This window comes from Pectinophora gossypiella, chromosome 24 (assembly GCF_024362695.1).
Source record: "Pectinophora gossypiella chromosome 24, ilPecGoss1.1, whole genome shotgun sequence".
NCBI classification, from domain to species: domain Eukaryota; kingdom Metazoa; phylum Arthropoda; class Insecta; order Lepidoptera; family Gelechiidae; genus Pectinophora; species Pectinophora gossypiella.
This window is the reverse complement of record NC_065427.1, coordinates 7,587,920-7,613,107: the sequence shown is the minus strand read 5'-3', so window position 1 is coordinate 7,613,107 and position 25,188 is coordinate 7,587,920. Positions and strand designations below refer to the sequence as shown.

Sequence of the window (25,188 nt, the reverse complement as noted above, 5' to 3'; positions counted from 1 at the left end):
ACGAATGGTACTTCATCTTTAAACTAGACAATAAGACAAAAGAGAAGCTTGGAATATTAAAACTAGTTCACCAAAATATTCAAGGCTTCTCTGGCAAAGAATTAGACGTAGAATTATTTTTAGAGACATTTTTTATTGACATTTTATGTATTACTGAGCACTGGTTGAAGGATTATGAATTGTTATTCGGTTTTAAAAATTATCATTTCGCTAGCGCTTTCTGTCGAAAGATCAAAATACGCGGTGGCTCCCTTATTTTTATCAGAAATAGTTTAAAATATAAAGAACGCAAAGATATTACTGGACTTTCGATAGAGGGCACTATGGAGATTTCATGTATAGAAACAGAGAAACATATTGTTGTGGCCGTATACAGACCCCCATACAGTGCTAACTTCACAGTTTTTGAATCAGTGATGGAAAATGTACTGAAGGTCATATCTAAAAGTAATAAAGCCATTATAGTGTGTGGAGATTTTAACGTTGATTTATATGAAGTAGATTCAATTACAACTAGATTTCTAAGTTTGTTTACATCATTTAACCTTGTTAATATATTTATGGAGCCAACTAGAATTACAGAAACAACTGCCTCATGTTTAGATAACGTTTTTTGCAATTGTGACTTCCAAGATAACAGTATGCTTAACTGTTTTAAGTCAGATCACAGTGGGCAGCTGGTCAGTTTCCCAGTACTTAAAAATGTTCAGAAAATTAAATTTCGTACACGACCCATCACTGATTATTACACGTGTAAGCAAATACTGACAGTTTGGCTAAAACAACAGAACTATGACAAGGTTGAAAATTTGTTTGTGACAGTAAAATAAGAATGGTCTGATGATTGTTTGTGATGAACCAAGGAGGTCCCTGTTGCTCTATGCTCTATGTTTGTGATGCTTGCTTATTGTTTTCCTGGTCCATATACTGCGCTTTATACTCACTCTGTTTGTTACGCATTGTATTTATATTGTACACAAGGAAGGGACTAGTATCTGAGATACAGGCTCGGCCTAGTTCAGATACTAGTGAACACTAGACTAAGTTTATAAAGCGTTACTTATACTAAGAAATTATGTCTGAACCCTGTTTTAAGTAAATAAAGTTATTATTAAGTAAATAAAGTTATTATTATTATTACTGATACTCGGATAGATAAATATCGAAATAGTCTTATTAGTAACTTACCTTGTCCAAACTTTGATACAGACAATCCTGACGATTTTTACAGGGATTTCTTTACTATAATCCATAAAGAATTTGAAAATAATTTTCCTCAAAAGGTAGTTACCAACAGTCAATCATTCAAGTTCAGTGACTGGGCTACCGTAGGCATTCGCAAAAGTAGAAATACTCTTTATTCTTTATATGAGGAAAAAACGTATACACACACTGATAGTTTTAAAAGCTACGTCAAAAATTATTCTAAAATATTTCGAAGCGTGTGTTATACAGCCAAACAGATGCATATTAGTAGTAAAATAAAGACCGCGGATAATAAAATAAAGGCAGTTTGGCAAGTAATAAATAGTGAAACAAAGGCTTCGAAACCGCGTGAATTAGAATACAATATAGAATCGGGCACTGGGTTAGTTAAACAAGATAAAGATGTAGCTGAAGTTTTTGATAAATTCTTTACGAACATCCCTGTAAAAACTACAGAATCTCTCAGGTCCTCTCCTGTTCAAGCTGATATATTGTTGAAAAGTAATGTTACTGCTTGCACTGAATTATTTGATTTTAAACGCGTTGATCCGAGTAGTATTGTTAAAGTATTCAAACAGCTGAAACTTAAAACCTCGAAAGATTTATGGGGATTGTCTGTCAAATTGATGAGCTCTGTTATTGATATCTTAGCACCATATCTAGCATACATTTTTAATATGAGTGTTGAAAATGGCACTTTTCCAAATTTAATGAAAATCAGTAAAGTTATACCTCTTTTTAAATCGGGCACAAAATCAGACCCCACCAATTATAGACCGGTTTCTATTCTACCAGTACTTAGTAAAATTTTCGAGAAAATTATTCTCGACCAACTGCTATGTCATTTTAATTTAAATAACTTACTTCACAGCCAGCAGTTTGGTTTTACTAAGGGTCGGTCTACAACAGACGCGAGTGTCACATTTGTTCGACACATTTTCGATGCTTGGGAGGAGTCGCAGAATGCCGTAGGAGTATTCTGTGACTTGTCTAAGGCGTTCGACTGCGTGGATCACGAGACCTTGCTTTTGAAATTGAGGCACTATGGACTAAATAATGGAGCTCTCAGTTTGTTAAATTCATATCTAGGTGATAGGATACAAAAGGTACAAATCAATAGTACAACTTCTTCGGGCTCTCATGTTCAAATGGGAGTTCCTCAAGGATCCATTTTGGGGCCGTTTCTTTTTTTAGTGTACATAAATGATTTACCTTATGTAGTACAGAACCAAGCTGACATTGTACTGTTCGCGGATGACACTTCTCTTATATTTAAAATCGATAGAAAGTTAGAGGAACTTGACGAAGCAAACAGCGCTGTGTCGCAGGTTCTGAGCTGGTTTACAGTAAATAACCTAGTTCTAAATGCTAAGAAAACGAAGTGTATTAAATTTGCTCTACCAAACGTAAAGAAAGTAAATAATAACATTAAAATTAACGACGAGAATTTAGATTTTGTTGAACACACCGTTTTCTTAGGAATTACTGTAGATTCAAAACTTCAATGGGGCCCACATATTGTATCACTAGCGGGCAAGCTAAGTTCAGCAGCATATGCCGTCAGAAGAATCCGACAACTCACAGATGTACCCACTGCTAGACTTGTCTACTTCAGCTACTTCCACAGCGTAATGTCTTACGGTATTTTATTGTGGGGTCGAGCCGCTGATGTAGAAACTATTTTCATCATTCAAAAAAGGGCAGTTCGCGCTATTTATAATCTGCGTTGTCGGGACTCTTTAAGGGAGCTGTTTAAAGAAATAAATATACTGACGGTCGCAAGTCAATATATTTATGAAAACATTATGTATGTGCGTAAGAATGTATCTCTCCTTCCGAGAAACTGTGAAAGGCATACTTACAATACAAGGAATAAAAATAAAATTGTTGTTCAAAATTCTAGATTAAGTAAATTAAATTCATCTTTTTTGGGGTTATGTATACGTTTTTACAATAAAATACCAGATAATATTTTAAATTTGTCAGAGAATAAATTTAAAGCTCACGTGAAGCTTACTTTATGTAAAAAAGCTTATTATAAGATTAATGATTACCTAAATGATAAACATGTCTGGTATTAAATGTGTTCCTCTAGTTATTAAATAACTTGTAACTTGTTGTAATAACCCTCATTGATTTAAAAGATGTGTTGCTGTTGCAGTTTCTTGTCATTTCTTCTCCTCAGCCATAACACCTTGCGAAATGACGTAAATTCAAAATGTTACATTGACCTTCAACAAGTTTATCCATGATAATTACGTTGAATAAATGATTCTGATTCTGATTCTGACTTTATTGCACCTAAAAAAAACACTGTTATGCAACCGCGGTTCGGATATAGTCGGTCTTTTTCTATCGTGTGGGTTGTGAGGTGAATTACCAACATAATCAACCCTAGTGTCAGAGTTACTATTGAACCGCCAAAGGCCCCTGACATAGCCTGATGTAGTAAGTGGTCTATTATTAGGATTTTTTTTAAAAAACATCTTACTTCTTACTAATATTATAAATGTGAAAATTTTGTGAGTATGGATGTTTGTTACACTTTCACGCAAAAACTACTGAAAGGATTTTAATGACACTTAACAATACCGTAGCTTATACATCAGAAAAACACACAAGCTTTAACAATTAAAAAAATCCACGCGGACGAAGTCGCTGGTGGCCGCTAGTACATACATACATAAATAAACTCACGCTCGCAACCCCTAATGGCGTGAACAGAGCTATAAGTATTAAGTAAGTACTTAATTTAGGGGAGGTCTGTGCCCAGCAGTGGGACGTATATAGGCAATTTATGTAAGTACTTAATTATCAATATGTAGTCACTTTTGATAAAGTGGACTGACTAGATGGACTGACCAAGTGAAAGACGCGTCGTCATCCAAGTTCTACACAATAGTAAGGGAAGCGCTGGACAGGAACCGGTGGAGGCAGATCATACGCTCCAGGTGCAACCCTGATGCTGACCACGATCCTCAGATATGAGGGACCGACCAAGAGAGAGAGTCACTTTTGATAAAGTCCTAAGATGAATATGACGAACCGTATCCAGCCTATAGATTGGCCAATAACGGTCCATTATGTAAGAAAGAACACAAACCCTCTGTCGCTTTTCCCGACATACCAGAGCTGAATGTCTTCTTTGTTTTTTATTCGTTTCCAGTCCAGCATAGAAGTACTTAAAATATCAATATGTTTTAAAAACTTAGTTATTACTAAAAAAACAGAGTCTCTGGAATGAGAGTAAAGAAAAATCACATAATATGCATCTTTTATCTTTGTTTTTGGGTACAAATGATGACTCGTATGACGCCTATGCCTCATACGTCTGGTTCAGACGATTCATGGCTATCATTGACGCGAAGTGCAAGGTAAGTCCGGCCACTCATTATACGGTTAATCAAGTCCATCTTGGGATTTCGTAGCCAAAGTGGCTTCAAGTAGTCTTCTTATTGTTTGCGGCTCTGCCCACCCCATCAGGGATTAGAGTGAGTTTATGTATGTAATTTCAACAAAGCAAACTCGCAACGTCAGCTTCGCCTTTATGTGTCGATAATAATAATTATCCAATATTGTCATATCTTTCCAAGTTTAACTTTTCACGGTTCAATTTTCCAATCTATACCTACAGGTTTTCCCAAATTTCGCAGGGTTTTCTACTGTCATGTGGGTTGTGTGTAGGTCGATGACCGACCACATCAACTTTGATGTCAGCATTATTATTGAGCCACCAGACACATCTAACAAGGCTCATGTTACGATAACTTACGTTTTAAGTAGTTACCGGGGCCGACGGCTTAACTAGACAGAGGGTGCGATAATGGTGATGTGGAGCCCGGTAGCCGACCAGCTGTTCTGGGCGCGTCTGGGCGCGCCTGGGCGGCCGTGGCCGCGTGTCGATCGTTAGCAGGGGAGGGTGGCGCACGCGCGCTGGGCCGCGCTGGGCGGCCGCGCCGCAGTCGGTCGCGAGCCACGGGCGCCGCCGGTCACCCGCCCTCCCCCCGACGCGCCGCCCCGCACGCATGCGCGTATCGATCCACGCTCGCAATGTACCAGTATCTAGGTTAGCCGGCTAAAATTAAAGGTGCGTTCCCGTTTCAAGGTTGCCATCGCACGCGCAGACCCAAAATAGCTATCGTGCATGGAAAAATGGAAAATATGCACTCTATGTTGTTTGTGTTTAGGGGCGAGTATCGCGTGCGTGCCGAGCGCTAATGGCGGACTCGGAATTATGTAAGATCGCTCGTTATTGTTTCGGTAAAAAAAAGATTTTCTTTTTGGTTTTTGGCCCTATATCCGTAGGTTCCCCTGCTCTGGGTAGAGTATTGACGTAACCGCGTGTGCTCGTGTTTAGTACCTACATCCTAAGTGGGAGTGACAGTGGAAATCGGTCAGTAAGTACGTAAAGAATGTGCTTCGCATCCCTAAGGATAAATATAAACTGAGCTCGTTTCTAGGCACGACACTATCCCGCGACTACGGCGAAAAGCCTGAAAACTGTCGACTTCGTTCGACTACACAGCACACGTGTCCTGTAATTACATTCTGAAAGGTTACACAGGCCTGTATTACCATTCTAAACGACCTTACAGCCGCCTTAAGGCTCAAACACCCCCGTTTTTCCCAGTAAAACATTTGAAAGTCGACTCTATAGTCCCGAGTCAAAACTTCCCTTGAGCCCTCCAAAATCGATTGCCAATTGTTTCCCATACAGATTAGTAACAAAATACGCCTCCTTTATTGACTTAGACGAAAAACTCCCTCGATAACAACTAGATATTCACCTAACACCCAAATACTTATTACGTGACACTATTTATTTCAAAAGTTTAAGTGTTCAGTCTATTTTATAAGTGTCTCTGGTGAATACAAAAGTTATATTTTAATGAAAATATCCCTGAAAACTGTAAGCGCGGTAAGAGATAATTTTAGTAGGACTAACCTAGAAAGCTCTGGGATTCCGCATCGTCCCACTAGATGGCGTTAGAAGTGGCTATTGACTTTTTTCAACCCGGAAAAATTTAGATTTTTCACCTTTTCATTATATATTTTTTTTATATTTTTTCGAACGAAATAGCTAAAGTTTAACATATTATTATGTTAAGTAATTAGATTGTTTTCAACAACATACTTATGGTAGATTAAAAACTTTTTGGAGAGTGGTTGCTTACGAGGAAGTACCCAATACCGATAAACATCTTATCTTTTCTATATTGTCCCGCTTTATCATACATACCATTCATAATTAGTAAACTACCCTTTTGACACATGGCATCACTTTTAGACCGTTTAGAAAAAAATATTTAATTATTTTTTATTTATTAAGGTTTTTATGAGATAATTATGTGAGATTATCGGACTTTCATACATATTCTCATCTAATAAAATATAGTTTGGTATAACTTCCTACCCACTACAGAGCAGCGTGACGAATAAATAAAATAAATAAATAAAGAGTTTATTGACATAAAAAACTAAAAAGATAATTATACAACCATTTAAAACTCCACCAGAAGCATATTTATTCAAAAACCATTTATTTACCGTAACTCAAGTGTAGGTACCAGTTTACTACTTATTAAGAATACTTATACCCTTTTTAATAAAAACGTACTCGGTACCTAAATTTGGGCCATATTTAGACGAATTTTAGCACTTAACCCTATCCAATCTAAAATTCACTTAAACAAAAACTAAGTTTACGGATTGTCTTTATTATTAGTAAAGGTCAGACGAGATTTCCAAGTAGCTAAATATTAAATAATATAATATTAATATTTTAATAAATCTTGTCTAGGGAATACAATAACGTAAAAAATAATAATAAAGAAAGTAATTGAGGACAAACTTATTATATTATAATTATTATCTCCAAGATAATTAATTATGGCTAATGACGGTGCCGTGGTCGAGTGGTTGAACCTTCGGCTTACGATTGGAAGTCGTGGGTTCGATTCCCGGTGGGGACAAGTATAAGATAACGACAGTTAATATAATATAGACAGATAAAGACTGATCAGTGGGTTGGACTCGTAAAGGTCACAGGTCACAGGGCGTTGCTACGCGGAGTTTTAGACCTCCACCGGTTAAATCTACTGCTATAAGTTAGAATAGATATTACTTACAGGTTTTATAAACTCAAACTCAAAAGTATCTTTATTCAGTTGGTAACATTGTTAATTACCCTTTGAATCGTCAATATTTCTTGTCGAACGATTCATCCGTCTAAAACTACTGCAGCTTCTCAGATAAAATGTCTATAGGCTGTTGACATCTAGTAAGAAGTTCTGCAAAATATTATTTTATTTAAAAACTTCGATGTAAAAATTATACTTTTTAAATTAATTAAATCTAATTAATATCTGTTTTCAAAGATTGAATAATTAATGAAACGTTGCTATGATACACGTTGCTATTTCAATTACTTATTCTATATGTAATTTTGTGTAACGCGAGTAATTAAGTTTTTTACTAAATTACTTACAGAAAAAACCAAATGCACCAACCACCACTAACCACATCATACCACCACCAAACCACCACACCACCAACCACCACACCACCACCATATACTACCAACCCCCACCACCAACCCCCTCCATATTAAATTTCAGATAACGCCATTTTGAAATGAAAAATATAAATCTCTAATTAACGAGATCACGATTTTGTCGAAATATTCATAAACAACTCAGAAATCAGAATTTAAACAGTTTTGTTTTTGTGTAATTGAAAATATACAATAGTAATATTGTTATTTGGCATTAAGTATTTATCCTTGAAATTGTCTTATACATGTATAAACTGTCGACCATCTTTTTTTAAATAATATAAACTCGCGATTCAAGAGAAAACAGTCTATCAGCTCTAATATTTTAAAGTTACCTCTAGAATTATAATTATAACTAAATACAGAACTCTACAATTACAAGTAGAACTAAATAAAGAACTGAAGTGCAATATATAGTCTATTTATAGTCAGGGACACTTAGGTTCTAGGTTCCATATAGCCTAGCCTAGAGGCTAACTAGATTTGCTACGGCGTAACGGCCGGGTTAAGGTCTCGCTACGTGTTACGTGTCGTAGCCGCGTAGCACTAGGTTTGAAATAAAAGAGGAGGTTAGTGGAAAAGTACTTACTCTGAACTATCGCGCGCGTGTATGAAACGAGTGATGAATGTGGAGGAAGCCAAAGAGGTATGTTATGTCAGGAATTCGTGATCGAAGCAAATGGAATTACATTCCGCTCACCCCGGTGCGAAATAAGCGTAGGTTTATGTATGTTTAGATTTATTTTTGATAGAATTAATTTCATCTTTCCAGTTATAACGCATAAATTGCCAGAGAACGTGTTGTTTTTACCTTGATAGCTCATAATATGGTCTAATTTAATCACCTTAACTATTTGTATCAAAACTGGCTGCAATTTGTCTTCTGGACATTATTCTCTAGCCACCCTATTAAAGACTATTGTTTTAATCCTCTCCTAATAGGTACTGTTCTCGAATGGACTTTTTTGACGTGATTTATTGTAGATTTGCCGCAGATCGCATTAACTACTTGGCCGGACAAATGGGGAGCGCTGAAGGCTCTCACCCGGTACCACGTTTAAGACGCCAGGCCTGAAAGTGCCCAGTTGGGCGCGAACCTCGGCTCACTTTGAAAGAATTAATCGACCCTAGTAGGTCGATGGTGTAGTCATGAGTAATAATTACCATGTACCCACTTTAGAACTGTGTCGCATTGACATATTTGACATTTAGTGAGACTTACAGTTCAATTTGTCAGAAAAATAAAGTGACATAGTACTTAAGGAATCCGACAGAGGGATTGTACCCTTTCTAACATGATGGACAAACGTTTGACTGATCCCCCACCGTAAAGTGCATCGTATCCACCTTAGGACTTCGTATTAACAGTGGCTGCAAGTTGTCTTTGGTTACCTCTGCCTATCCTGTTACGGATTGCGGGCGCGAGTTTATATGTATGCGTGTTATGTATAAATCAACAGAGAATTAACTGTAAATAGAGCTGAGATCACCAACAGATGGCGCTGTTTCACATCACCCGCTATTTATTTGTTCAACCAGATATAACCGGTTTATGCGCCATTTCACTTTTATTGTAACTTTCGGTATGTGGTTTACTACGACATGATTCACTAAATACACACTAAAATACGGAAATAGGTGCATAGTGCTATTAGTTGGACAAGTACAGGTTGCTATAGTACTTAACAATAATTTGTCCAAATATGTAAGCTCACGCAACCCGCATTGGAGCAGCGTGGTGGAGTATGCTCCATACCCCCTCCGGTTGATTGAGGGGAGGCCTGTGCCCAGCAGTGGGACGTATATAGGCTGTTTATGTTATACATGTTATGTTATATCAGCTCACGACTATATCCTTATTAGGGTAGTCAGAGGTACATCCACCGCAAGAAAACCTAAATACCCACACCTCACCGTGTATTCTGTTAGGCCTCCTACTGGATGACAACGGCAGCGGAGCGGCGGCGGCGGCGGTGCGGGGAGCGGCGCGTTCAAATGCTAAGATTTATATTGAAGTGTTCTCGATGGCAGCGGCGCGGGGAGCGGGGTACGAGCGGTGCGCTCTAGTCGAGCGGTGTCTCTGCGTTTGAAACTCGCCTTTTTGTTTCCTATGTTTATTATAGGGATTCAGATCTTCATTTGCCCATAATAAATCGTACGAAACAAAAGAACTACAATCGAAAATGCGTTGTCGCCGTTTCGACATCGCGTTCATTTGAGACACAACTTTATACCGCCGCAACACCGCGCGATTTGGCCGCTGGCATCGAGAACGGAACAGCGGCCGCCGCGCCGCTATCGCAGCCGCGCCGCTGGCTCTGTCATCCAGTTTGAGCCCTTACACCAACGTCATACAACATGAGGCTGAGGTCCCTGTGGTCCTGTGGTACGCCGGCTTGCTTCTCAAACGGAAAACGCGGATTCGAACCCCGGTACCTCGGCGTCCGAAGGACGTAATATACGATCCCGACGACCCGATTACTTTAGCCATAGAGGCAGCCAATCAGCTCGCGACACCAAACACTTCAGAACCCCGATACCGACCCCACCGGCGTGGTCGACGATTTCCCTCATTCAGCGGTTATCGCTATCGACCCACTAGGGTCGATTAATCCTTTCAATATTCTTCCTCTCAGACGACGCCCTGAGCCGAGGTTCGCGCCCAACTGGGCACCCTCAGGCCTGTTGTCTTAAACGTTGTACCGGGTGAGAGCCTTCAGCGCTCCCCATTTGTCCGGCCAAGTAGTTAATGCCATCTGCGGCAAATCTACAACAAGTCACGTCAAAAAAAAAAAAAAAAGAACCCCGGTACCGGACTTGCACCCCTATCACCTAGGTTAGCTATAATATGTGTTAGTAAAACATACCTACTATTAAATTATTATTTTTTAGGTTATGGCACCGGGTCACTTAGGAGTACGTCCATTCTGCCAGTGTCGAAGTGATCAGAAAACAAACTGTAAAAAATTGACAGGTTGAATAATTTTAAACTGTAGCATGCTTTAAGCGATAAGGCCGCCATTTGCCATGTACTTAGTTAAGAGACTTTTTGTAATTATTTCTTTTTATTTTGGTGCAATAAAGTGTATTTGTATTGTATTGTATGCTTTCCGAAGCACGGATCATCTTACTTTAGGACAATCAGGTGATCAGCCTGTAATGTCCTAACCAAAGTAGGAATCACAAAGTGATTTTTGTGATATGTTCCCACCGGGATTTGAAACCGGGACCTCCGGATCGTGAGCCCAACGCTCAAACCACTGGACCACGGAGGCCGTGGAGGAGGAGGAGGGTTTTCGTTAATACAACTTTTAATAAAAAATTGTCCAAAGACAACTTGTAACAAGTGGTCAAAAGACAACTAATGTTTCCAGAACCGTGTTTCAGTCCGTCGAGTTTCATAACAGTTTATTATTAGTAATATATTAATATAAACATCCACTCTAGACACATAAATATAGCTGTCAAACAGTTACAAATACGACAATAATGAAAACCTTGCGAAGGCCTGCATTTTTAATTACCCCCACGTAAGGTCAGTTTCGCCTTGACCGTGCTCATAACCTTGGCTACAAGGTCACTTTACTATTCAGTGCACAAAAACATTTTACACGTTTCAGGATTATTGATAAAACTTTAATACTAAAATTATAGTATTATTGTTATTCTATAGTCTCTGCTTACCCCGGTGGGAAATAGGCGTGAGTTTATTTATGTATGTATATTAATAGAAATGTAAAATTCTTCTGTGGAACTTCCGTTATCACAGTAAAAGTCCGTCCGTAGATTTTGATTTCTATTTGTCAGTTTTCATCCAAATCGGTTCAGCGATTTAGGCGTAAAAAAGTAGTAGACTCTTACCACAGAGTTAACTTAGCAAATGTACGCTTTTCTGTATATAAGTAATTATATAAGTTTACTTAACCATTAGTGCAAAACTAATAAAAAAAAAACATATTTAAGTATGCTAAGCTTAGGTTTTGACGCGCGACCAATTTATCGAGAACCAAACACGCTAACAACTAAACCACCCTGTCACCACAAACATCAAGCACAAATTAAACAGTCGCTATACCCTTGCCAGAGACAATAAAATTAATCAATTAGTTAATTGCATCGAGATGATTGTCGTCGATATCGATTCGAAGATCGATTGCACGAATCGATTCGGGTCATTACGCACCAAATTGGTTGGTGAAAAAATCAGTGAAGTCACTGACAGTGAACGTTTAGAACACATACATAACATCACGCTTATTTCCCACTGGGGGTAAACAGAGTAACTACGCCGGGAACCAGCTTCCCCCAGTGGCCGTTGAGCGTAGGCTAGGCGGGAATATAATCATGGGAATAATGTTTCAAAATGTAAAATGACTTTTACCAAGGGTTCGCGCGGGAACCAAAAATATCACTCACCACTTTTCGAATGTTTGTAGTGTTATGATGTATTTTTGAGTTGTTGTGTGTACAATAGTTCTATTTGTGGCCCAAAGGGGATGAATAATGTCAGCGGTTTAAAAAAAAAAAACAAAATTGCGGGGTGCGGTAAAGTTAGAAGGCGCGGATTGTGGCCATTTTTAAACTGGAGGAAAAAAGTAGTTCTCGTCAGAGGGCGCTGCCGTAGTGAGACCACAAGTAAAAAAATAATAATGCGATAACGTTAAAAATAACTAACGGTTATAATGGGCGTTATTATAGTGAAAATGGATACTAATCTACTTACTACGATCCTGATACATAATTATCAAAAACACTCCCATTTCACTTCCATCAAAAACTTCGTAAACAGTAGGTGTTCATGAACCTTGTTAGGTACCGACCTTAATGATCTGTTCTGTGAGTAGAACCTAAGTTTACATACCTCTTTTTAAACGTGACTGATGGCAAAAATGTACAACTTACATACAGGTAAGTCGTGAGTGAATATCAAGTAGAATTTTAACCCAAATAAAAACATGAATTTTATGACGGAAAATTCCACCAGAATCATGGTCTGTATCATCCCCCTCAGTATTCGTTACGGTGTCACTAACACCCATACGTACTCATATGGCTACCAGTACGTACTTGTACGGGATGATGAAATTTCCTGTCTTTCCGACTAATGAAATTTTTGATGTTATTTTTAATTAATTTAGTGCCATACTTTTGCGACGGAAGATATCAAGTCAGATTCATGGTCCGAATATCCCTCAAAGTTTTCGTTACCATGTCACTAACACTTTGTGTAAAAGCTCGGCTAAGGCCCTATTAGGTAGGTACATTACGCGATCATCGGCCGCGATGCGTCGGCATTGGTCGGTGTACATTTAATATACTTACCAGCCTACATAGTCTAGTTAGAGCGTTGGGCTCACGCAGTATGCCTCATACCCCCTCCGGTTGATTGAGGAGAAGCCTGTGCCCAGCATTGGGACGTATATAGGCTGTTTATGTTATATATACTTACTTACGGCGGCTGATGAATAGCGTAATATATTAAAACCTTTATAGTCTGTAAGGCAAAGAAAAACATATACTTACAATAGTGCTTCACTCTTCTTTCACTATCTGTCCTCTTCACATCTGAACAAGTCAATTGTATTGCAGTTCACGTTACACTTGGCTTTCTCAGTTAAATGTCAGCCTGACCTTTTCTAATGTAACAAAGTGTTGATAGAAAACAGCAGAGACTTACAATACAAAGCTCTTAACTGTTACTACTTCCCTGTTGCACTGAGAGTTTATAGTCACTGTGATCCGGTTTACTGACTTGCTTCTCAAACGGGGAGCGCCAGTTCGAACCCCGGTACTGGACTTACACCAATGAGTTATTAATTTACCTTAAGTGCAAATTGGCTCGACCATTACAGACGGCGATACGGCTCACCACCTATCACGTTGGTCTAACAGAACGCTCGGTGGGGTGTGGGTACTTAGTTTGACTGGTCGAATGATCGGACTAACCGGAGATATCCTTTCCCATTTGTTAGATTAGTATAGCGAAATCACACCCCGGACACGTCATATAAACAATCTCGTTGTTTGTCTAACAGAGCTCGGTGAGGTGTGGGTACTTAGATCAACTTGCCACGGATGCACCTATTATAAAATTAATGATTACCTAAATTATGATAATGCCAGGTATTAAATGTGTTCCTCTAATTATTAAATAACTCGTAATGTATACCTACATTTATTGAAAAGACGTGTTGCTCTTGAATTTTCCTGTCATTTCTTCTCCTCGGCCATAACACCTTGCGAAATGACGTAGATTCTAAAATTAAATTTACCTTCAACAGTCGATAATCATTCATGATAATTACTTAGAAACAATGATTTTGAATTTATATAATCCTTAAATTTTTAACCTCGTAACCAGGTAACACCTACTTCAACAACATGTCATACGAAATGCTATCACAAAAGCTTTAGACTACGATCTATTTTCATTTATCTATACTAAACTTATCTACAGTACATTCATCGCTCTATAACCGATAGTCGATGTCGTGACAATCAGGATACACATCAGCCAACTTATCGTGACCCTAGAAACATCCCCATTTACAACTTTTCTGTAACAAAACAGCAAATGGGGCGGTTCTAGTTACGTTGGTAGGTGTACAAAGCACCTAGCCACAATAGGTTTATCGCCGTTGGTGCCATCTACTTCCCTTGTAGAATGAAAGGCTTTTTGTTCAGGAAAATTTAGAGGGTGTTTAGTAGATAAAATGAGTTTTACTGAATCGGGTATAAACCGGGTTAAAAATTTTATATGTACGTGGTCTGCCAGAATTTGTGCCACTGGCATACGCGCCTGTGTTCCTGAGGTGTATAGTATTATCTTTTCCACTCTGTCCACGCCAGATAGAGCGCACGCGCACAATGGAAAATCAACTTAAACTTTCGTCTTCTATCGTTTGGGTTGTGAGGTAGATTACCGACCCCATCAACCCTTGTGTCAGGGTTACTATTGAGCCGCCAAAGGCCTGACATGGCTCATGAAAACAACTGAAAATTCACCTTTCAAAAAAAAATAGTGAAGCGTTCAATAAATAGCGCAGGTTGTAATTTTCCGTTTTTCCATGCAAATATTTAGAACTTTTATTTATGTGAATCATAATACTTTACTTATTTGTGATTAATTATGAATTAAGTAATGAAAGTGAAAATCATTATTTTATAATTTTCAGGTAAGTACCTTCACTCCAGCATCATTTTATCCAAGTTACAATTACAATAAGGACACAGGTAAATAATTATTAAGATTATTTATATTACTAATACATAATGTACTAATAATTAAGTTTTTTTTTAACAAAGTATTTTATTAAACAAAATAATATACTATCAAAAAATACAAAAAAAAATACTTAAAAATAATAATAATAAAAAACGGAAAATATCTTAAATTAATATTATCACTTTTTTTACCTTTGATGGGTTTGCTCTTGGACCCAGACTTGCCTGAAGGCATTGATGAGGCCTAAGATGGAGCTCGCTCGCCCAGAAGGTGCCTGTTCACTCTGGCCTTGAAAGCACCCGGGTTATATGCATTCGGAAATACAGAAGACGGCAGAGAATTCGTCTCCCTGTAGGTATAAGAACGATATAATATCTACTTATACATATATTTTGTTCCCGCATTCAACGCTTATAGCCATCGGCCCACTAGAGTCGATTATAATTCTTTCAAATACTTACAATCATTATCCTCTCAGACGAATTGAGCCGAAATTCGCGCCCAACTGGGCACCTCCAAGGCTGTTGTCTTAAATTTTGTACCGGGTGCCAGCCGTCAGCGCTCCCCATTTGTCATACCAAGTAATACCAACAACAGAATGCTTTCAGCTGTAGTCCACCATAAAACCTTTAATCTATTTTTTTTATTAGAAAATTTTAGTACGTTTGACCACGATACTGCCTGGTTTTAAGCAGTGGTGTGGTCTAAGGTGGAGCGCGCAAGCTTAAATAGTGCCTATAATTGGGTTGTGTACAGTCATGAGCAATAAAATGTATTACCCACTTTAGGACTCTGTCGCACTAACATATTTGACATCTAGTTCTTCTTCTTCTATCGAGTGGGTTGTGAGGTGAATTACCAACCTCATCAACCCTGGTGTCAGGGTTACTATTGAGCCGCCAAGGGCCATCTAGTGAGACTTACAGTTCAATTTGTCAAAAAAGTTAATGTGACATGGTGCCAAAGTGTATACATATATTAATGCTCGTGACCGTACTAGGTTCAAAATAAATTATGATATTCTGATTAATACTAAATAAAGACAGATCTAAAACTAACGAAAAACTTTTTCTTTTTTCTATTTATAACTTATTTATGAATTTTAATCAAGAAAACGTAATAATAAGTCCGACATTTTATCATGTGTTTCTATGACGTCACAGTGTGCTTTTTCATAATAAATTTCATAGCAATTTAGTGTTATTATGAATTTTAATCAACAAAACTTAATAATAAGTCCGACATTTTATCACTTTCATGACGTCACAGCGTGCTTTTTCGTGTTTTGACGTTAAGTAAAAAGTAACTGATTCGACTAGTTGGAAAGTAGCCTATTATGATACAGCAAACAGAACGACAATAAAAATAGAATTATAAATGCGCTAGTAAGGGCAATTAAAGCGTATGGCCAGTGTCGTAGAGTCGTTGTGTCGCGACTATTTCTGGCGCGAGTGTTGGAGAGACGCCAGGGAGTTTCAACATGAAGCGAACACAGTTTTGTGGTTACTGACCACTCGTGAGCGATGATGTTTGGGTGGTCTACATGCTCTTAGGGCTATCTTCTTCTATCGTGTGAGTTGTGAGGTGGATTACCAACTCCATCAACCCTGGTGTCAGGGTTATTATTGCGCCGCCAAGGGACATGGCTCATGTAACGACTACTTACTTACATCAGTAAGTAGTACCCGGGACCAACAGCTTAACGTGCCTTCCGAAGCACGGATCATTTTAATTCCGGACAATCAGGTGATCAGTCTGTAATGTCCTAACCAAACTAGGGATCACAAAGTGATTTTTGTGATATGTCCCCACCGGGATTTGAACCCGGGATCGCTATGGAAGCCTGCTAATAATGCGTAATATAATACTTGGATTATTGTGGTAAAGCCATTTTTCCAGAAGGTCTAGACAAGCCGGTGACAACGCAAACGTTATGGTGCGGGGAGCAATACCCGTAACATGCCGCGCATATCGCTCGCGACGCGATAACTCTATTGGCCACGCGAAACGTAAAGTAATTCTGTTGCGTCATTGTATCGTGCAGCATGCTACGGGTTTGGTATGAAACGGAGATTTCTGTGTAAATGTGTGTGTATACAAATCGATCGCTTCGTAAAAAATTCCGACCAAAACCATTCGCTTGTATATAAGTATTTAATCCACATAAACTCCACAGCTCAACCGACAGATAAGCTGTTAAGGCAATTTATCATTTTTGTATACTGGTAGGCCTTCTCACTAAAATAATGTAATATTGTCAGAATATACGTACAATTATTAATTTGTCCGGGCGGACTTCGGTTATCACGGCACGGCTTTTTAAAATAGAATAGAATATAAATTGTTTATGATAAAAAGACGCCACACACAAAAACAATACAATAACTACATTTGAAAATGTCAGAAAAACAATTACATACACATACATACATAAACTCACGCCTATTTCCCACCGGGGTAAGCAGAGACTATAGAATTCCATTTGCTTCGATCCTGACACACTAACAAACAAAACAAAAACAAAACAATTAGAAAAATGCAAAAGGGATTTTCGTTTACCTTTTCCATTACCTTTTCATCCACTTAGTGGGTGATTTTTAGGGATAAAAACTATCCTATTTTCTTTCCTAGGTCTCATCCCATCTCCATATCAAACGTCTAAATTGGTTCGAAGGTTTACTTTCAACAGACGGAAGATTTACTTTCGCATTTATACCTCATAAGTTTGGATTTTAAAAGAAGTAATGATACCTTATTTCGCTAACAAATACCGGAAAGCATGACATATTTCCTGCTAGTGAATATTAATAGGAAAACGTTATAAAAAACTATTTACAAGAAATTATTATGGTCTAATCAAACCACATCCGTTGCAAAACAAATCCAATAGAAAATTGATAGGTACTTATTTTCTCTGGACTGGTAGTTTATTTAAAAATATAAGGATTAAAACGTGTTTACCAATCCTTGCATATTAGTTTCACGGGTTCGAATCCCGGAAACGGCTCCACAGTATTTGACTTTTATTTTGTTCAGTTTGAAAAATTCTGTGCGACTAACAAACAAACAACATAACATATACGCTAACGACTACACCACAATTGCGGTAGTCAGAAGTACATTTAAAGGCAAGATAAACTAAGTACCCACACCTCACCGAGCTTTCTATTAGACCAACGTGATAGAAAGAAAGAAGAAACGTTTATTATAAAGGGACACCACAGTAACAAATATAAATATAAAGAAAATAATAAATATATATAATATAAAACACGGAGTAACACATAACTTACAATCAAACAAAATTCATAATAAAAACAACATACACGAGAAATACAAATAATTGAGTGTATGGACTGGTCAACGATGGTGGTGGTGTCCTTTATAAAAGGGCCTCACTCAGCATAAGCCGCGGCGCGAGCCACGACGCTGGTATTCTGTGGACCCTGCGAGGTGAGGCACGGAAGCAATACATAATAATATTTACTTATACTTACTATGAAAATAAAGTAGTTTACAAAAACATATATTAAAATGATAGATGGTGAGCCGTATCGCCGTCTAATAATGGTTGAGCCAACTGTGTTAGTGAAAACTGTACTGTGGATTTTCAAACACCGCATATTGAGTGACATCAATTGCATTGAATATAAACTTACAAAAGAGCGCTAGTTTTTATAAAGCTCTAGTTTTTATAAAGCGCTAGTTTTTATAAAGCGCTAGTTTTTATAAAGCGCTAGTTTTTTTATAAAGCGCTAAAGCCGCTGAATGGCATGCCAAGATAGAGACTGTCCAGAGTTATTGTTACAGAAATAGCGCCGGTTCGATCCCTGTGTAGGCATTGTTACAGATTTATAGTGGAAGCCGCTGTTTCGGGGGAATAATTGATTTCTGACGTGCGAGGTACTAGGAATAGAAAACAGGTGGATGTAAAAACGACAGACGCGATCCTCACATGACACGTTGTACCACATCGTATGTGATCTGCTGATACCCATGGTATAAGAAGACCAGGTATGCTCAAAAGTGACAGCTAGCATTCTAAGGTTAGCCCAGCTGACGTCATGTCACCTTACGTTGTGTATTTGGAACAACTGACTTTTCTAAATAAGCCATAAATAAATCGTTATTTTATAAGTATAAGTACCAAATATAATATTAAATAATAGGGAGTGCATGTTATATAAAATGTGTACAGTGTGTACAGTCATGAGCAATATAATGTACCCACTTTAGGACTCTGGCGCACTAACATATTTGACATTTAGTGAGACTTACAATTCATTTTGTCAAAAAAGTTAATGTGATATGGTACTAAAGTGTATACATATTAATGCTCGTGACCGTACTACCCATAATTACTAGTATGGCTACCTGCGCGTACTTGTACGGGGTGTAAGTAACATCGCAACGAATACTGAGAGGGATGATTCAGCTCATTATTCTGAGTTAATGTCAAGTGGTAACAACCTCCGTGGTCTAGTGGTTAGAGCGTTACGCTCACGATCTGGGGGTCCGGGTTCGATTTCCGATGGGGACATTGTCGAAATCACTTTGTGAGACTATCCTTTGTTTGATACGGACTTTTCAGGCTTGAATCACCTGATTGTCCGAAAAAATAAGATGATGCCGTGCTTCGAAGGGCACGTTAAGCCGTTGGTACCGGCTATTAGCCGTAAAAACACCTCCACCAACCCGCAGTGGAGCAGCGTGGTGGAGTATGCTCCATACCCCCTCCGGTTGATTGAGGGGGCCTGTGCCCAGCAGTGGGACGTATACGTATAGGCTGTTTATCTATGTATGTAATGTCAAGTGGATTTTTCCATCGTAAAAGCATACAATTGAAAATAAAAGAACATGAATTTTGCGCCGGAAAATTCCACTTCATATTAACTCAGAATCATCCCCATAAGTATTCGTTACGATGTCACTAACACCCTCTTTAATAAAAAACTATAAAAAAATATATCATCTTTAGACTGACTTTTTCTGTCTTACCTACTCGCGAAACAGCACAGCCCTAGTAGGAAATATTTGTGAGAATTAATTGATAATTTCAGCGAGTAGCGCCAACTCACGTGATGGAATCCCGGCCAACAACCATGACTACATTCGCGATTTTTCAAGCCGTGACCTCTACTCGTGGTGTGGTGACGTCATTATAATGATTACGAGTGCGAATTGACACGTGTTTCTTTTTTTTAAACAACGGCTCACTTGGTGAACGCCCTTTGCCAAGTTTGTAGCCAACGTACATTTTTATTTATACTTACTTTTTATTAATTTGGAGTCGCTCTATTTTTATTCACCTCATTTCTTGTGGGTGGAGAATTAGAGATCAATTTATAGGTTACTTACTAACTTTACAATAGTATGGGAGTCCCCAGCGCTCCCCATTTGTCCGGCCAAGTAGAGTCTCTCAAAATTGTCGGGATAAACACCTGTTAGGCCAGGCGCGCACTACGAGTTTTTCGCCGCGCGGCAGAAAAAAGCAGCGGCAAAATGTCGCACTGTAATACTGCGCCGCTCTGCCGTGTTTAAATCTAGTTAGACCCCACCGGCGGTGTCGATGTTTTCCCTGGTAATGCGGCGTCATGTGTCTTCTTCGCCATAATCCACTCAAACAAATCTCTCAGTGCTCCTCATTCAGACGGCCAAGTAGTGAATGCCATCTAAGATAATAACTCACATAAAAAACATCATAATTCCACTCCATTTACAGGCCATTATTCCGCACTATTCCCGTTGTTTGTGTGGGCCGATTTTGGCAATGGTCGACTTTTTTGTATCAATTTTGAATGATAATTAACATGATGATGGTACCATTTACGACATAATCAGTGATGACGGTGCGATGACGTCAATGACACGTCACTTGGCAGCTGCTCGCGGCGTCATGTGGAAAACTGGAGTTAGGGGCCCGCAGGGATTGGCGGGAACCCTGTTGCTATCGAATATAAACAATCGCCATTATTATTTTCCGCCCATTAATATCCATTACTGGATGTAGGCCTCTTCCATTTCCGCCTTCGAACTCCCATCCATCGTTGATTACTGATCGATCAGATAGACAGATGGACTACAAACTTTCCGATGCTCACATTATTATTCATCATCATCAGCCCATAAACGTCCCCACTGCTGGGGCACGGGCCTTCTCTATGTATGGATAGGGAGATCGGGCCTTAAACCATCACGCGGGCCCAGTGCGACTGATGGTTATTAACGACTGCTAATGCAGCCGGGACCAACAGCTTAACGTGCCTCCCGAAGCACGGAGGAGCTCGAGATGAAAACTTTTTTATTTTTTTTATTACACATTATTCGCGCTGGGATTTGAACCTGCGACCTCACAATGAGAGTCAAGCGTTCTTCCAACTGGGTAACCACGGCTCCCAGTTGTATTAAATTAAGTAGTATTTTATAAGGACTGAGTATTTAAGATAGGTAATATGCAGCTTTTAGATGTCGAAAATTGAAGAAGAAACAATGTAATTTATGAGTTTCGTAAATAACTGAGTGACGTGGCGTTTATTTTACACGTGGATATTTTTCATTAATAATTCATAAATATGTACAATTAGATAATACTAGAAGATTAACAATTTTAAAGTACTGCTGGAACTTACTGGGTACAACCTGTGCTATAAGTACTTATATGTACATTATAATTATAAAATAAAAATTAATACTTTCAGCATTTTAGTTACAGCAGCTTAAACTGTAGGTACCTATGTCAGTCAGTCAATTTCCCCCTTACATTATTTAGAAAATGTACGGAACATATAGAATGACTTCCTTATATCACTTGACCACATTTTATAGTCGCGCGATGGCCGGTGCTATAATATCTTTTATTATCTGTACCGAGATACGTAGTGACGTCATTGAGTGAATATTAAATTTATGACGTAGCATTGTCGGAATGTTCCACTGCCAAATATTTTGCAATTTAAATGACAATGGATATATTGAATAATACGCAGGGTGGCCCAGAGGTTCACGTTCAAAATTAAAAATTAGATTCTCATTGGCTACCAGAAACACCCCTTGTATGTTCAGCGATTATTTACGGTTTAGGAGATATGGCTCATTTTGTTCCTTTTTTATGATTTTCTACTTTACTTCAGAAATCATTACTTTGTCGATATCCCTTAATGAAAAACTTTATTTACACCATAAACAAAACAGTTACTTACAGAACAAAAATATCAAACAAAACAAAAATTAAATTGAATAAAACTAAAACTAAGAGATTCAATATAAAAGACATCAACCAAAAAGAATTTAACTTTTTTTAAGCTATACTTTTTGTTTCACCTTTCTTTCATCCTCGAATTGCAGGTAAAAAGTAAGATTATCCCATGCTTCCATGATCCCGGCCATTATTCGTTAAACACCTCCACCAACCCGTGGTGGAGTATACTCCACATCCCCCTCCGGTTGATAGAGGGGATGACTGTCCACAGCAGTCGGACGTGTGAGGTATATGGGCTGTAAAAACTCCCACGACACAATCGAAATGATGTCATATCTATCCTATTCGTAACAGACCAAAAATAAAATGCTTTCTGAAATTCTGCAATGAAAACAAAAGCTGAAATTCTGAAAACTCTTTGAAACCGTCGCTTGTACATCTTTCGTGGAAACACATTTAAAAAAAATCCAGCACAGGTTAATGATATATGACATCATGGAACGTTTTTAAAACAAACTAATCATCATAAATTTAAGAGCCACGCTCTTGTCGGTGTAGCATTCTCCATTCTTGTCTATCAAAGGCCAATTCTTTGATTAATAAGACATGATGTTCGCCTTCTCTTTAATATGGTCCATGTAAGCTCTCTTGGTCTTTCCCTTCCTATATCGTAATGTATGTTTTTATTAAACATCTTAATTTTCGGATAATCAGAAGATTTCGGCCTGCAATGCCTTAAATGCCTTAAAGGACAATCCCACAAAGTAACTTTTGTTACAAATGTCCCCATCGGAAATCGAACTCAGGGTCTCTGGACCCATTTCAATTGTGCCACAGAGGCACGTTTAAACACCTATTTTTTAGCATTTACCACAGCTCAGTGGTAAATCTTAAGATAACCAGGTACCTGCCGGTATAAGTCGGAAATGAACGGTTATTGAAGAACGATTCAGACTTTTATCATTATCACTTGGTAAATCGTAAGATAATGATAATAATGTGAAAGTGAATGTGTGTAAACATATATCCGAGAAATGCGTTGCGGAAGTATGTGACCTAACCTGTATTGGGCTGGTTTTCACTTCGCGGGTTGGAAGGTCAGACTGGCCGTTTCTGTAAAAAACCGGACCTGTCTTCAGTTTAGGTAAGCGGACCCTGTGATAAACGGGATAACACTAATCAGATGATGATGACTTGGTAAATCTCAAGATTTATCGTAGTTCGGGCTTTTACAGTAACATATGTACGTACTTATGTAACCTGACACGTTTTCAACACAAACAACTCCATGTGAACACTCGTTTGCGAATCAAAGATTCAATTCAGGAACGCGCTTAAATGCATAATTGAAGAGAGAGAGCTTAAGAACACTTCTTGAAGCTTTACCTGGGAAAAGGGTAAACTGTACAATAAATTACACTGAATCGAACATACCATGTACATTGTACATGTCGTGGCCAGATCTTAGAATTGATAATTTCCAGATGTGCTCGATCATTTCACGAAGTGGCCATATCTCCCTCATTCAGCGCTTATCGCTATCGAGGCTAGTGGGTACAGGGTAGGCTCGATTAATTCTTTCAAATATTTTTCCTGAGCCGAGGTTCGCGCCCAACTGGGCACCCTCAGGCCTGTTACTTGTCTTAAACGTTGTACCGGGTGAGAGCCTTCACGCTCCCCTTTTGTTTTTATTGTAGTACTTAGTCCAGTTTAAGATAAATTGCTTATTAACTTGTAGAATAGATTGCAATATTATGAAGCATATTTAAGTATTCTAATGCTGTTAGTGACATCGTAACGAATACTGAGGGGGATGATTCAAACCATGATTCTGAATATCTGAGTTGTTATCAAGTGGAATTTCCTGTCGGAAACCTTGACTAGTCAATGCCTTCGGGCGTGTCTGGGGCCAAGAGCGAACCCATCAAAGGTAAAAAAAGTTTCATACTTTCAACTCCGAATCATGGTCTGAATCATCCCCCTCAGTATTCGTTACGCTGTCAGTAACACCTTGTATATACTAGGTCAAATCCATACCGACGACTGTTGTCTTTGAAAGACGCCCTTAAATCGTCTACCTGTAGAAACTAAACCCTTCTGTGTATTACGTAAGTAAGTCATTGTATGTATGTATGTCAAGGAAGCGAGCCTACTCCTTCAAAGTGGTGTCTCGCGTTGAATGATTCACGGTCCAGAGTTTGTTCTGCTGCATAATTGAACACTTAAGGGAGGCGCCGACTTCAATTACAAAGTAACCCTTTCGGATAGGAAGCAGAATCGTTTTAAAAACGGTCATTCGAAATGAGTGCAGGCACAAGTCGCGATATTAAGCTTCCCGGGATGATAAAACTCAACTTACACAACATAGACTGCGGCGAAGCAAAACGGAAGGTTATGTGTTTATTTGTGTATCCAGGACTCTCTCTCCAGTGCTTCCTCCGGCCAGCCTTCCAGGAAAGCATCTCCGCCTCGGTCTGCCATGCTTGCGTCTGTCTATTCGGAGCTTTTCCTCATGAAGTAAAAAGAGATTTGAAATTCAAATTATTTATTCATCATACCAAGTAATAAGAATTCAATAAAAATCAAAAACCTAACTCAAATAAAGAGAGCACTTTTCTAACCAGATTCATAAAATTCAGCTCACATCCAACCACTATTCACAGACTATAAATTCGCGAGTACCCGCAACCGTGGCCGGAAACGCAGGTGCCAGACACTTCCGGCCGCCATGTTGGATTTCCGGCGGTTAATACGTAACGCCTTGACACTTGACTGGCAGACGGCGGGATTTTTTATAGGGCTTACTTATTATTTTTAGGGATTAGGCCTTAGACTCAAAGGGATTATGTCCTGTCCAACTCGATAAAGTAAACTATACGGGCGATGGGCTGGTCTTCCTGTTTCATGTGTATTAACGATGGTTTTATTACGACCCCGGCGACCCGATTACCCGACCCGACACCAAACACTTCAGGACTCCGATACCGACCCCGCCGGCGTGGTCGA

The 25,188-nt window shown here is 38.7% G+C and overlaps 1 protein-coding gene across 3 annotated transcripts in view; it reads left to right on the top strand.

The window, feature by feature from the left end:
• The first annotated feature begins 5,171 nt into the window (after positions 1–5,171).
• LOC126377823 (plasma membrane calcium-transporting ATPase 3) overlaps positions 5,172–25,188 on the top strand; it is a 226,659-nt gene continuing 206,642 nt past the window's right edge. Inside the window, exon 1 of one of the 3 annotated variants that reach the window (XM_050025741.1) lies at positions 5,172–5,293. The gene's annotated coding sequence lies outside the window, so the exon portion shown is untranslated. Of the gene's footprint in view, positions 5,294–5,468; positions 5,608–25,188 lie in introns of those variants that run through there. The other 2 variants (XM_050025743.1, XM_050025742.1) reach the window with 2 other exon arrangements.